The sequence below is a fragment of the Passer domesticus genome, chromosome 19 (assembly GCF_036417665.1).
Source record: "Passer domesticus isolate bPasDom1 chromosome 19, bPasDom1.hap1, whole genome shotgun sequence".
NCBI classification, from domain to species: Eukaryota; Metazoa; Chordata; class Aves; order Passeriformes; family Passeridae; genus Passer; species Passer domesticus.
The window spans coordinates 11,896,667-11,908,779 of record NC_087492.1 but is presented as its reverse complement, the minus strand read 5'-3'; positions in this window follow the sequence as shown (position 1 = coordinate 11,908,779).

The window sequence follows — 12,113 nt, the reverse complement described above, 5'->3', positions numbered from 1 at the left end:
TGTTCAGGCTGTCAGACATTCCTAAAGCTTCCCAGTGCTCTGGGCTGCAAGGTGGATATTCTGGAAGAACAAAGGTTGCATTTCAGATCCTTGCAGCCTGTTTGCTCTGAAGAAGCAGCATGACTTCATTTGCCTTTTCCTCCTGTTATATTCCCCAGTTCTTTTTCCTTAGGGAAATAGAACAGTTCTGAGGAAGCATCACAGATGAAAGAGCAGGAGGAGGTTTTCTAGCCCTTATTTTTTTAGCTCACCATTTGTCTTGGATCTGTAATTGGGCCTTCAAGAATGTTTGATCTCTCCCAGGTGTGCAGGGCCAACACCTCACAAAGCAAAGCTCACCTCACATACAAATATGTGCTTTTCCATCAGGGATCTGGAGATCTCCCGGAGACAACTCAGGTGGAGTCTTGGCTATCTGTTAGGCCAGCTCAGAGCAGGCGTTTTACAGTGCCTGTCCTCAGATTAAACCAGGGTGAAGTGTGAGAATTGATGGTTTGTCCTACTTTGTCAGCACAGCTCCTCCAGCTCTGAAAAAGCTGGGACACTTAGAGAATCATGGAATGCTTTGGATTGGAAGGAACCTCAAAGCCCATCCAGTGCCTCCCCTGCCATGGACAGGGACACCTTCCACTGTCCCAGGCTGCTCCAAGCCCCAGTGTCCAGCCTGGCCTTGGGCACTGCCAGGGATCCAGGGGCAGCCACAGCTGCTCTGGGCACCCTGTGCCAGGGCCTGCCCACCCTGCCAGGGAACAATTCCTAATTCCCAATATCCCATACAGCCCTGCCCTCTGTCCATTCAAAGCCATTCCCTGTGTCCTGCCCCTCCATGCCTTGTCCCCAGTCCCTCTCCAGCTCTCCTGGAGCCCCTTTAGGTCCTGGAAGGAGCTCTGAGCTCTCCCTGGAGCTTCTCCTCTCCAGGTGAGCTCCCCCAGCTCTGCCAGCCTGGCTCCAGAGCAGAGGGGTTTGTTGGGCCACTCCCAGTGCCCCTACCAGGACTCATCGCCTCTGGACAAAATGCAGCCTCCTCTGGGAGGGCTGGGCTGAGTTTTACCTTCCCAGGCTCAGCACAGAGCGGACATACAATGAGCTCTGAGCTGGACTTAACTGAGAAAAGCTAAACCTCACCATTTTTTCTGCTCAGCAACAGAACAGGAATGTCATCACCACTCTCAGGGAAGATGCTGGAGCAGCTGAAAGTTAAAAATGCAAATCAAAGCCCAAAAGAGCTCTGAGCTTGCAGCAGACGTGCCACAGTGTGGCATTTGCAGCATGGCAGCAAGAATGTGCTGGCACGTGTGTGCGAGGTGGGGAAAAAAGCGTGAAGCTAAGCATGACTTTAGAGGGAAAAAAAATGCCCAAAATCCAAAAAAGAGGAGTTTATTCAGGGATTATCAACGTGACTGCCTTCATCAAGTGGTGGAGCAGCTGAAAGCACGGGAAGCAGGTTCTGAAAATGTGAAAAAAAAAACAGTTTATGACATCTAGTGGTAAGAGGAGATGCCCCCCTGCGTGGAGCTCTGGCTGTGCCAGTCAGGGCTGATTCCAGAGCAGGTTCACTGCACTCCCACTGCACTCCTGACAATAATCTGTGTGCAAAGTGTGAGCCTTTCTGGGCAGCTCTGTCAAAGGCAGGGCTTTACATGCAACGGCTGAGTGATTCCAATTGCAGGCTGGGCAGGAGAACAGCCCTTTGTGTGGGCTGATATCACACCAACAACAGCACAGAGCTCCCAGCTTTTATCACAGCCCTTGGAGCTGCTCTCTCAGAAATGATCACTGCCTGCATCCTTTGCTGCTTTGGAAAATAGCCAAGGCACGGTGAGAAAAGAGCCCCAGGATGTCTGAAGTGAGCAGGATCACTGAAAAAAGGATGGGGGCACCCCCATAGGCTCTGGGACATCCCAGAGCACACAATTCCTGCTGTAGCTGTGCCCTTCTCTGATTGCAGCACGAAGAGATGGCACCTTTGGGCAAAAACATTCCTTCTGTTCTCTTCATTCCCACCTTGTCCTCCAAAGAGCCAATTCCTGGCATTCCTTCTGGGCCCTGTCAGTGCAGGATGCAGGATAAGCTCAGTTTATCAGTGCTGCCCTCCCTGGAAATGCTGCCTCAGCCCTGCAGGAGCCCGGGGCTGGAAGAAATCCTGTGGAGCTGCACAGACTTTGTCCATAGGAAAAGGCTCTGCCCCAGCAGGGCCTCATCCCCTGCCAGATCCCCTCAGAAGGGGCTGAGGAAAGGTTTGGGGTGGAAGAGACAATAAGGATGATCCCATCCCACCCCTGCCATGGCAGGGACACCTTCCACTGTCCCAGGCTGCTCCAAGTCACATCCAGGCTGGCCTTGGGCACTGCCAGGGATCCAGGGGCAGCCCCAGCTGCTCTGGGCACCCTGTGCCAGGGCCTGCCCACCTTCACAGGGAACAATTCCTTCCCAATATCCCACCTAACCCACATTCTGTAAACATGAAGCCATTCCTTGTGTCCTGTCCCTCCTCTCCTTGTCCCCAGTCCCTCTCCAGCTCTCCTGGAGCCCCTTTCAGCACTGGAAGGTCTCCCTGGGGACAGTGGGTGTTTTCCTTCAGGAATCCAGTTCAGATCTGGGCTCTTCTTCAACAACCACCACCTAAATCGAGCTCTCTCTCTGTCCCCTCCTTGCCCTCAGCCTGTCACCCTTCCCTGCACCCAGCACCTTTGGGGGCTGAGTGCTTCTTCCCACAGCTCTGCTCGGACCCCAGGGTCCAGCAGGGATTGGCAGAGATGTGTGGGCTCTGAAAGTGAAAACCCCTCACTCCAAGGGCCTCAGGAGCCTCAGAAGCTGAGGGCAGGGTTTTCCTGCTAATGATGGCATCAATGTCCATGGAATCACCGTGCCGGGGGTGCCAGCACCTTCTCCGGCCCTGGAGACCTGGGCTGAATTCCCAGCTGGAGCACCCAGCCCAGTCTGCCTTGCTGTGACAGACACTGAGAGAGCAGAGGGCAGGTGATTCCCATACCCTGGGCACCAGGGACCCATGAAACCAAGGAAAAGCCCAGAAAAGGGAAGAGGGAATGAAAAGGGGGAGGGAAATGCTGCAGTGCACTCCTGGACACCTCACAATGCCATGGGGAGGCTCAAATGCCACTGCTGCCCCAGCTCTCAGCACCAACCACTGCACCGGACTGGGTCAATGAACTTTTCAGACAATGGGGATTAACTGGATGGGTTTCATCTTTAATTAAAGGTACTTTATGGATTTTTATTGCGACTCCTATTGTGTTGCTTATGTTCTCATGACTTTTACATTGCTTTATAAGAGCTGTTGGGGATGCCTTTTTATTAAATACAGGAGGACGAGTTGTGGAGACAGACAAGCATGCCAAACCTCTCCATTGGAGAGATGTCCCTTGAATGGGCTACGATAAGAACACTTTGACCCTTCTGGCTTGAGAAATCCTCCTTGGTCATGGTGAGTTCCCAGCATGCTTTGGAACCCCATGTAGATTTGTTGGGACCGATTGGTTTTTCCCTTTTGTACCACCTCCACTTTTCCCCATAAAAACCCCTGCTTCTGCCCTGTTCAGGGGGGAGCTGTTGTCCCTGGCCTCCTTTGCAGGGTGCTGGAATAAAGGAACTCTGTGGAATAACTACACAGTGCTCCTGTTTCTTTGTCCCTGTGTTGGCCAGGGTACACCTTGCAAGGCAGAGCTGAAATCACTGAGAGCTGAAATCACTGCTCGGAGCTGAGCTGCCTGCCCCTTGCTGAGGTTACCTGAAGGACTGCCTGAGACCCCCAGCAAGTTGTCTCTTGTGGGACCTCTCTCTGGGAAGGTCCAGGTTGAGCCGTCAGAGGTGTCCAAGTGGATTAGTGAGGATCAGGGTAGGACAATAGCAGTGTTTACATGGACTGAGCTCTGTCCCTCGAGGCTCTTTAAAGCACTTCTTTCAGCTGCTGAAGTATTGATTAGAAAGGTCTGGAATGACTTTCACTGCTACAAAACCTCTCTAAAGAGTTCCAAACTCAAAGATCAGCACAAATCCTGAGTTTCTGCCTTAGACTCACAAGCCAATATCTTTGGGAGCCAGGGGAATGTGGAGATGCCAGGGAAGCACAAGGTGACCCATCCCTGTGACAGCCCTTGGCACAGAGGCACTCTCTCAAATGCCATTTACACCAGGGCAGGTTGGGGCTGGATGTGAGGAAAAATTTCTTCAGTGGTCTTCAGTTTCTAGAGGAAAGAAAGCAACAACTTCCCCCAGCACAAGAAAGATGTGGAATGAATTGTGGTGGAAGGAATCCAGAGGAGGCCACAGAGATACTCCAGGAGCTGGAGCCCCTCTGGAGCCAGGCTGGGAGAGCTGGGGCTCTTCAGGGTAGAGATGAAAAGATTTTGGAGAGACCTCAGAGCCCCTTGCAGGGCTAAAGGGGCTCCAGGAGAGCTGGAGAGGGACTGGGGACAAGGCATGGAGGGACAGGACACAGAGAAAATGGCTTCACATTTATGGAGTGTGGGTTAAGTGAGATATTGGGAAGGAATTGTTCCCTGGGAGGGTGGGCAGGCCCTGGCACAGGGTGCCCAGAGCAGCTGTGGCTGCCCCTGGATCCCTGGCAGTGCTCGAGGCCAGGTTGGACACTGGGACTTGGAACAGCCTGGGACAGTGGAAGGTGTCCCTGCCATGGATGGGCTTTAAGGTCCCTCCAGCCCAAGGCATCCCAGGACCCTGTGTTAACAGGAGTGTGTTAACAGGAATGTGTTTATCCTCCTAAGGGGGTTGTATGCACAGAACCCCCTCTTGGCTGAGAAAGGGGAAAAAGTTCAAAATTGGACATTTGATGCCAGCCACTGGAGACCCCCTGACCACTGAGGAGGAACCTCACCACACCTGTGCTGGTGCATCCTGTTCCTGTAAATTTGGTTTTCCCCTGGTTTGGCTCTTCCATCAAAGGGTTCCCAAAGCACCTCAGTTTCCCACAGCTGCTGGGAAATTTGGGGGTCCCACCCCAAGGACCCAAACCCCAGCAGCCAGAGGTGTGTTGAAAGTCTCACCTGTGAGAGGATGAGACCTTTCCTCCCCAGCTCCAGCACTGGCTGCTCCTGGATGCTTTTTCCAACTGGATTTTTTTCCTTCGGTTCCTGGAGACCTCTCGTGGTGGGAAGTAAAACCACGTTTATTTGGGAAGGGCAGGAGAAGTCCCGGACGGCTCCTCTACAGAAACTTTGGGATCAGAAACCAGGAGAGAAGATATCCCCAGAGAGCAGCAGCTGCCCCTGCGCTCGGAAAGCCGCAAACACCCACCTGTGCCAGGTGAGGTCCCTGCACATTCCAGGGGATAACTCCTGGTTTCACAGCACAAATACACAACCCTGGAGCTGCAGGGGTGCCAGGCCAGCTGTGCCATCCTTGGGAGTCATCATGAACCCGCTGGGAATTGGATTCTGGTGGTGTTTCCTTGCAGGAGCCTCCCTGGAGGAGCAGAGCCTGTGGTTGAGCACAGCTGGAATTCTTTGTGCTGCTTGTTGGTGTTTCAGCCCTCCAGTCCCATAAATCTGCCTCTGCTGGATATTTAATTTGAGGCTTTTTTTTCAGCAGGGAAAAGTTCCAGTGAGGAAGACCTTGTGGGAAATGGATTTGTAAAGAATTTTTCAAGTTTGATAGAAGGTTCACATAGTATGTATTTGTATGTAAACTTTGAAATAAGAAATGTTGAAGTATTAGAAATATTATAAAATAGGACAGATATCGTTGAGAGAGAAATAGAATCACAAATAAGTTTTATAAATAAGACTATTTTTTAGAGAAATAGAACTATAAAAGATGTCTTGTTGTAAGACATAAAGAGTAATTTTAGATAAATAGTTTTAAAGTATTTACAACATAGTGTTACAAAAGTTGATAGGTTAAAAAAACACTTATATTATTATTAAGAAATAGTTTTTGATTGTGATAGTGTAAATGGCAACATTTGCATTATTTTACTTTTTATGTGAGACTAAAATAGAATAAAAGCTTTTAAAACACTTTTTATTTATTTTATTTTTGTTATAAATGTTATTTTTAACACTTTAGTTACTTTTATTTTTTGTGTTTTGACCTCAGTGAGTGGGGGCTGTTCCACCCCTCCTCCTGCAGCTCCCAGCTCCTGAGCCTGCAGTGTTGTGGGTGAGTTCAAGCCTCAGACCTCAGATCAGGCAGGGGCTCCCCACAGGCACCAGGAGGGCAGGCTGGGCATCAGGAGGAATTTCTTCCTGGAAAGGGTGGGCAGGCCCTGGAAGGGGCTGCCCAGGGAAAGGTTCTTCCCCCAGAGGGTGCTGGCACTGCCCAGGCTCCCCAGGGAATGGGCACAGCCCCGAGGCTGCCAGAGCTCCAGGAGCTCCAGGGATGGCCAGGCTGGGATTGCTGGGGTGTCCTGAGGCCAGGGGCTGCACTGGATGGTCCCTGGGAGTCCCACCCAACTCAGGATATTCCCAGATTCTGTGACTTTCCAAGGACTTTCTTACTATGAAATAGTTCTAAAGTGATTTAAAGGGCTTTTTTCCCCAATGGATGCTCCTGCTCAGCTCCTCCAGGACAGCTCAGGTTGGGCATTCCCCTTCCCGTGCCCCTGGAGTTGCCCACCCTGGCCCCAGGGGGGTCCCAGCACTGGGAGGGGCTGCTGAAGGCAAAGCCCCTCTGCAGCAGCCCTGCAAGCTCCAAGACCCCTCCCTGCCATTCCCAGCTTCCAGAGTGGAGCTCCAACCCCAGCCCCCCTCCCATCTCCCCCTCTCTCATTCCCAAGGGCTGGATAATTAACACACCCTGGATTGCCTGCAGTGCCTCTCCCAGAGGCTTTGGGACCACCCTGCTCCAGGAATCTGGGCTTTCCTTGGGGGAAGGCAGAGCCCAGCCCAGGAGACCTCATCCTTCAGCCTGTCCCCCACACTGTGAGCAGGGATCTGCCCTGAACTGCTGAGGAAATCCAGATTTTCCTGGGGTTTGTCCCTGAGCCATAGGTCAGGATCATCCCTCTGGGTGCTCCAGGGATGTCTGGTTTGGGAATTCCAGGCCTTTTGCCCCAGGTGCTTGTTCCAAAGGGCAGATTTATAATTCCTCCCTTATTCTTCTTCCACCTCCTGGGTTCTTTCCCCCCTTTTTGAAGCCCTCCCTGTCACTTCTGGTGTGCAGAAATGTCTCTAATAAAGAGTTGCCAAGTAGTTCAGGCAGAGTTCTGGAAGTTCACAGGATTTCTGTGCTGGAAAAGTCCAAGGCTCTAAAGACCAGGAATTCCCAGTGCTGATGCTTTTGCAGCTTGCACAGCACTGGCTCACCTCTGGCTGCCCCAGATTCCTGTTTTCCCCAGACGCTTCCAGCCCTCCCTCGTGTCCCACCACTGAGCTCTCAGAGGTCAGGCTTTCCTCCTTCCCTATTAGTGCAGATTTTGACAGACAGGACACGGAGCTGCTGGAATCCTGAGGAAGCCATGAGGATGCTCCAAGGCTGCTCTGGAGCCAGGCTGGCAGGGCTGGGGGTGCTCACCTGGAGAGGGGAAGGCTCCAGAGAGACCTCAGAGCCCCTTCCAGGGCCTAAAGGGGGTTCATAAAAAAAGAGGGGAAGGGACTTTTGACATGGCCAGATACTGACAGGACAGAGGGGAACAGATTTAAACTAAAAAAATGAGATATTTAAATTAGATATTGGGAAGGAATTGTTCCCTGTGAGGCAGGGAAGGCCCTGGCACAAGCTGCAGGAGCTGCACCCTGAGGGTGCCTGGGCACAGCCTTCAGCTCTGTGCCCCCTCCAGCTGGGGTGAACATGAAGCATTTTTAAACCTTTAGGGAAGGCCGGGCTCAGCCTGCTTGGTAAAGCTTCACCTAAAGCCACACTCTCACCAGGGGCTGCTCTGGGGTGAGCCTCATCCAAAAGCCATTTCTGGCCCCATTTGGGAATTGCCAGCCCCACAAGGATGTCCTGGACTTTGCCATCCCCTGTGACAGCCCTGCAGACCTGCCAGGCTGTTTGCTTTTCAGGCACAAGGTGGCAGTGGGGGAGCAGCTTTCCTTTCCCTTTCCCTTTCCCTTTCCCTTTCCCTTTCCCTTTCCCTTTCCCTTTCCCTTTTCCTTTCCCTTTCCCCCTGTGCCTCATCCCTGGCCAGCACAGCCCAGCCTGGGCAGGCCCCCGGTGTCCCCCATCCTTAAACGCCAAATCCCACCCCACAGGTTCACCCTGTGCAGGAAATCCCACCCCTGTGAGGCCCGTGGGGTTCAGACCCTGCTCTGGAAGGATCACCCCACAGACAGGGATGTGGCTCCAGCCAGACATGTCCTACCAGTGCCAGCCTGGGCACCAAACCCATCCCTGCCAGTGCCACCCCAGGCCCCAAACCCATCCCTGCCAGTGCCACCCTGGGCACCAAGCCCACCACACTCACACCTTTCCCAATTTCCCTGCTCTCCTGAGCTGTCCGGGGTACTGGGCATGGGGCACCCCCACCATGGGGCACCCCCACCTTGTAAGACTCCCTTGCCCTCCTGCTTCCTCTGCCCTGGTGATGTCCCCAGCAAGGTCACCCATCTTCTTCCAGGCCACTCCTGCTCTTGGGGTTTCTGACTGGTTTAGGGGAGGTTTTATTGTTTTAAACTGATTTATTTTGTACCTGCCAGCACCTCAGGGCTTCCCTCCAGGAGTGGTGGGAGTGCTCTGAGCGCTGTCCTGGCACAGGGGGGAAAGCCCCGCCAGGGTCCCTGGCCAAGGGGCACCAGCACCTGCCCGGGGCTGCCTGGGAGGGGGAACAGCCCTGGGGCACGCAGGACAATGGGCAGGGATGGGGACACTCAGGGGCCTCCTGCAGAGAGGACAGGGAGTGGCTTTGTGGTGACAGTAGTGTCCTGTGGCACCTCCCAGGTGAGAGTTTGGCAGAGGTGAGGGCTGGAGGGGGAATATGAAGCACAGCAGGTATTTTGAGATCCCCGTGGCTCAAGGGCAAGGGGGAACCCCCAAATCCAGCAAGGAATAAAGCACCCACCTCCTCCCTGGCTCTCCAGGGGCTCCAGGATGGGAAGTGAGGTGAGCACATTGCTCACAGGCATCTCTTTGGGGCAGGACCAGCTCTGCCCTGCTCCAGGAACATTCCCAAAGCCCCTTCCCAGCCCCCATCCCTCCCCTCAGGTGCTGCAGCTCCATCCCTCCCAGCCCAGGAGCCCCCACCCGGCCCGGGGCAAGCAGGGTCTGTCCTGACAAACACCCAGAGCTGAGGCAGGCAGGGAAGCTGGGAATAACAGTCACCAACCATTTCAAACACTGCCGAGAGGAGCAGGAGCCTCCCAGGCAGTTTTCCAGCCCAGTGGTTCCAACAAGCTCTTGTTGTGTTTACACACAAATAACAATAATTAAAGCAAACCCAACAGAACCACGGGTGCTCCCACCACATCACAGCCAGGAAAATAAAACCCTCTGGAAAACAATCACACCTTTCCTGTGCTGCTCAGAGTCTCACATGGGTCCAGATGTTGAGTGAGACATTCTAGGATGCAGTCACACAGGTTCACTGATCCCACTTCTCCAAGGACCAGGCTGCCCAGGGAATGGGCAGGACCCTGAGGCTGCCAGAGCTCCAGGAGCTCCCAGGGATGCCCAGGGTGGGATTGTTGGGGTGCAGGACCAGAGCTGCACTGATGATCCCTGGGGGTCCCTTCCACGATATTCTGTGATTCCAGGAAAACTTCATCCCTCTTGTCCAGGATGGCAGCAGGAGGAGTTTTGGCTCCAGGGCGTGGCTGGGTTCCCTCAAGGAACACGAGCAGCATTTTTGGCTGGATGTGTCCCAGCAAAATCACAGAGAAAAGGGGGAGTGGATTACTTTCCATAATTTCCTACACAAACTTGTGGGGTGGGGAAAACCCCTCCTTAAAACATGAAAAGCAGCTGGTTGATCCCAAGGTTTTAATGTTTAAAGGCTCAGGTAATAAATATATTTTACCTCCTGCCTGTTCCCGGGGAGGTTTGGAGCACTGTGGGCCCCTCATTCCATGGGCCATCAAATATCAAAATAAATCACATTCACTCCATTTTCTTCATGGTGGAAAAAAAAAAACAAACCTTCTTTATTCACATCACTCATTTTTATACAGTTTTACAGACCTCCTGTGGGACTCCAGTTGTCAGGAGCTTCTTGCCAATTACTTTATTAGCCAGTAACAAGTTGTTACCTTCTATTCATTGGTCACTCAAACCCTGGGGTGTACGTGCAGGAAAAGTTGTTTGTGAGAGATAGAAAAAATGAAAACTATCTAATGGTGTAAAAACAGCTTATGCAGGTGCTGTTGTCTGTTTTTTTTTACCCAGGAATAGATTGTTATGTTAACAAACTGCTCCCACCAGGATTGCTTTCACATGGGAACTTGCAAAGGGCCAGCCTGACAAGGCCAGCCACAGAAATAACAGAGCAGGCCTGATTTCATGAGGCCTCTTTCTTACAGTTTTTCTACCTTACTGCAACAATCAAATATTAAAGAACACTTAAAGCAGCATTTTTCCCTCCTCACCCCGCAACTCCAACTCTTCCGTAATTCCTGTCAGACTGAGAAGTGAACCCCTCTTCTCTGCCTGCTGCCATTGCACCCCTGGAAAAGGAAATTGGTGCTAACGGGGATGGGTGGGAGCTGGGAGAAGATTTCAGGCTGCATTCCCTTCTCTCTGGCAGGACTGGTGGGCAGCCAGCTCCACATCCCTGCACGCTCCCCACATTCTGGCTTTGGGATGTGCATCTCGGGAACATCACGTTGTGAAAATCATATTGGCTCTCCTGTGAAAATGCAAAAAGTTGAATAAAGGACAATGGGAGACAAGGACCACAAAGCAAAGGTTATTAGGGTTGGCACTCAGCCAAGAGCACACTGCTATCCTTGGGGATACCCCTTAAATACCTTTTAATTACATCAGCCTGTTGCATATCCAGACACCCTGATGCATATCCATAAACTAGTTTACATTTTCCAGGACTATTTTACATGGCCCCTCCTTGGTCTGCCTTTTCAGAGCATACGTGTTTCTTGGCTGTGGTTTTGGCTCCTTCTCCTTATCACTTCCAGTTTAGCCTTGGTCCATGCTTTCTTCAGGCAGGGAGTGCTGATGGTTGGCAGATCTGTACAGGTGTCCTGATCCCGTGTTCATTGGATCTTATCCCATCCCAGCAGGCAGTTTAACACAAGCACACTGATGTCAGCTATTGCACTGCTATGTCTGAGCTTAATTAACAACAGAAATAAAAACTGCATCTTTATAACAAAGTTATTTTAACACCTTGCATATAAAATCCATTTTAACATTTGTGAAAAGCCAATATTATAATATCCATCTGTGAAAAATGCCAATCACTTGTTTTTAAAATTTAAAAAGTTTTATAGTAATAAAATGGTTATAAAAACAGTGATAAAATTAGAATAATACAAATTTGAACAATTAGGATTAGGACAATACAAGACAATAAAAACAAAGAGTTACAGATGGTCCGGGTACCTTTTTCTGGGCAAAATAAGCCTGAAAAAGGACACCCATTAACAGAGGATCAACCCTTAAAAACAATAGCCTGTTGCATGTTCCTACACCTCATACATGATGTATAAATTCCATTCAAGCACAGGATTCTGTCTGGTCAGTGTCAACTTCTTCCTCTTAATCCTGAGGCGTCTTCAAGGCTGAGCGAGGTGGGAAGAAGTTTGTTTCTTCTAATAGGTGAGCAATAAATTCTCTTTCTCTGGAAGATTTAGGTGTCCTGCGGCTGCTATCTCGGTACTTCATTCCTTTCTTTAAATAAAATATCCCACCTACACTGTTTCTATTTTAACTACAAAAGCTACATTTTAACTACAAAACTACATTTACCATACTATTAAAATGTTAATACAGCACTACTAATCAATACAACGTACCACATACAGTAAATATCTGCGTAGAGCCCTATCATATGCACTTTTCACACACCTGCGACACTGCTCTGCGCTCGCTCTGCTGCAGCCCCAGCAGCCAGCAGTGATTAATCTGCGATCTCTGCTCTTAGATATCCATCAAAGGCCTGAGGAGAGGGCCTGGCGCTATTGAAACAGTTTAACCACTGATGGCATTATAATTATCTCGCTATCAGCTGCAACAAAGCCGCTCGG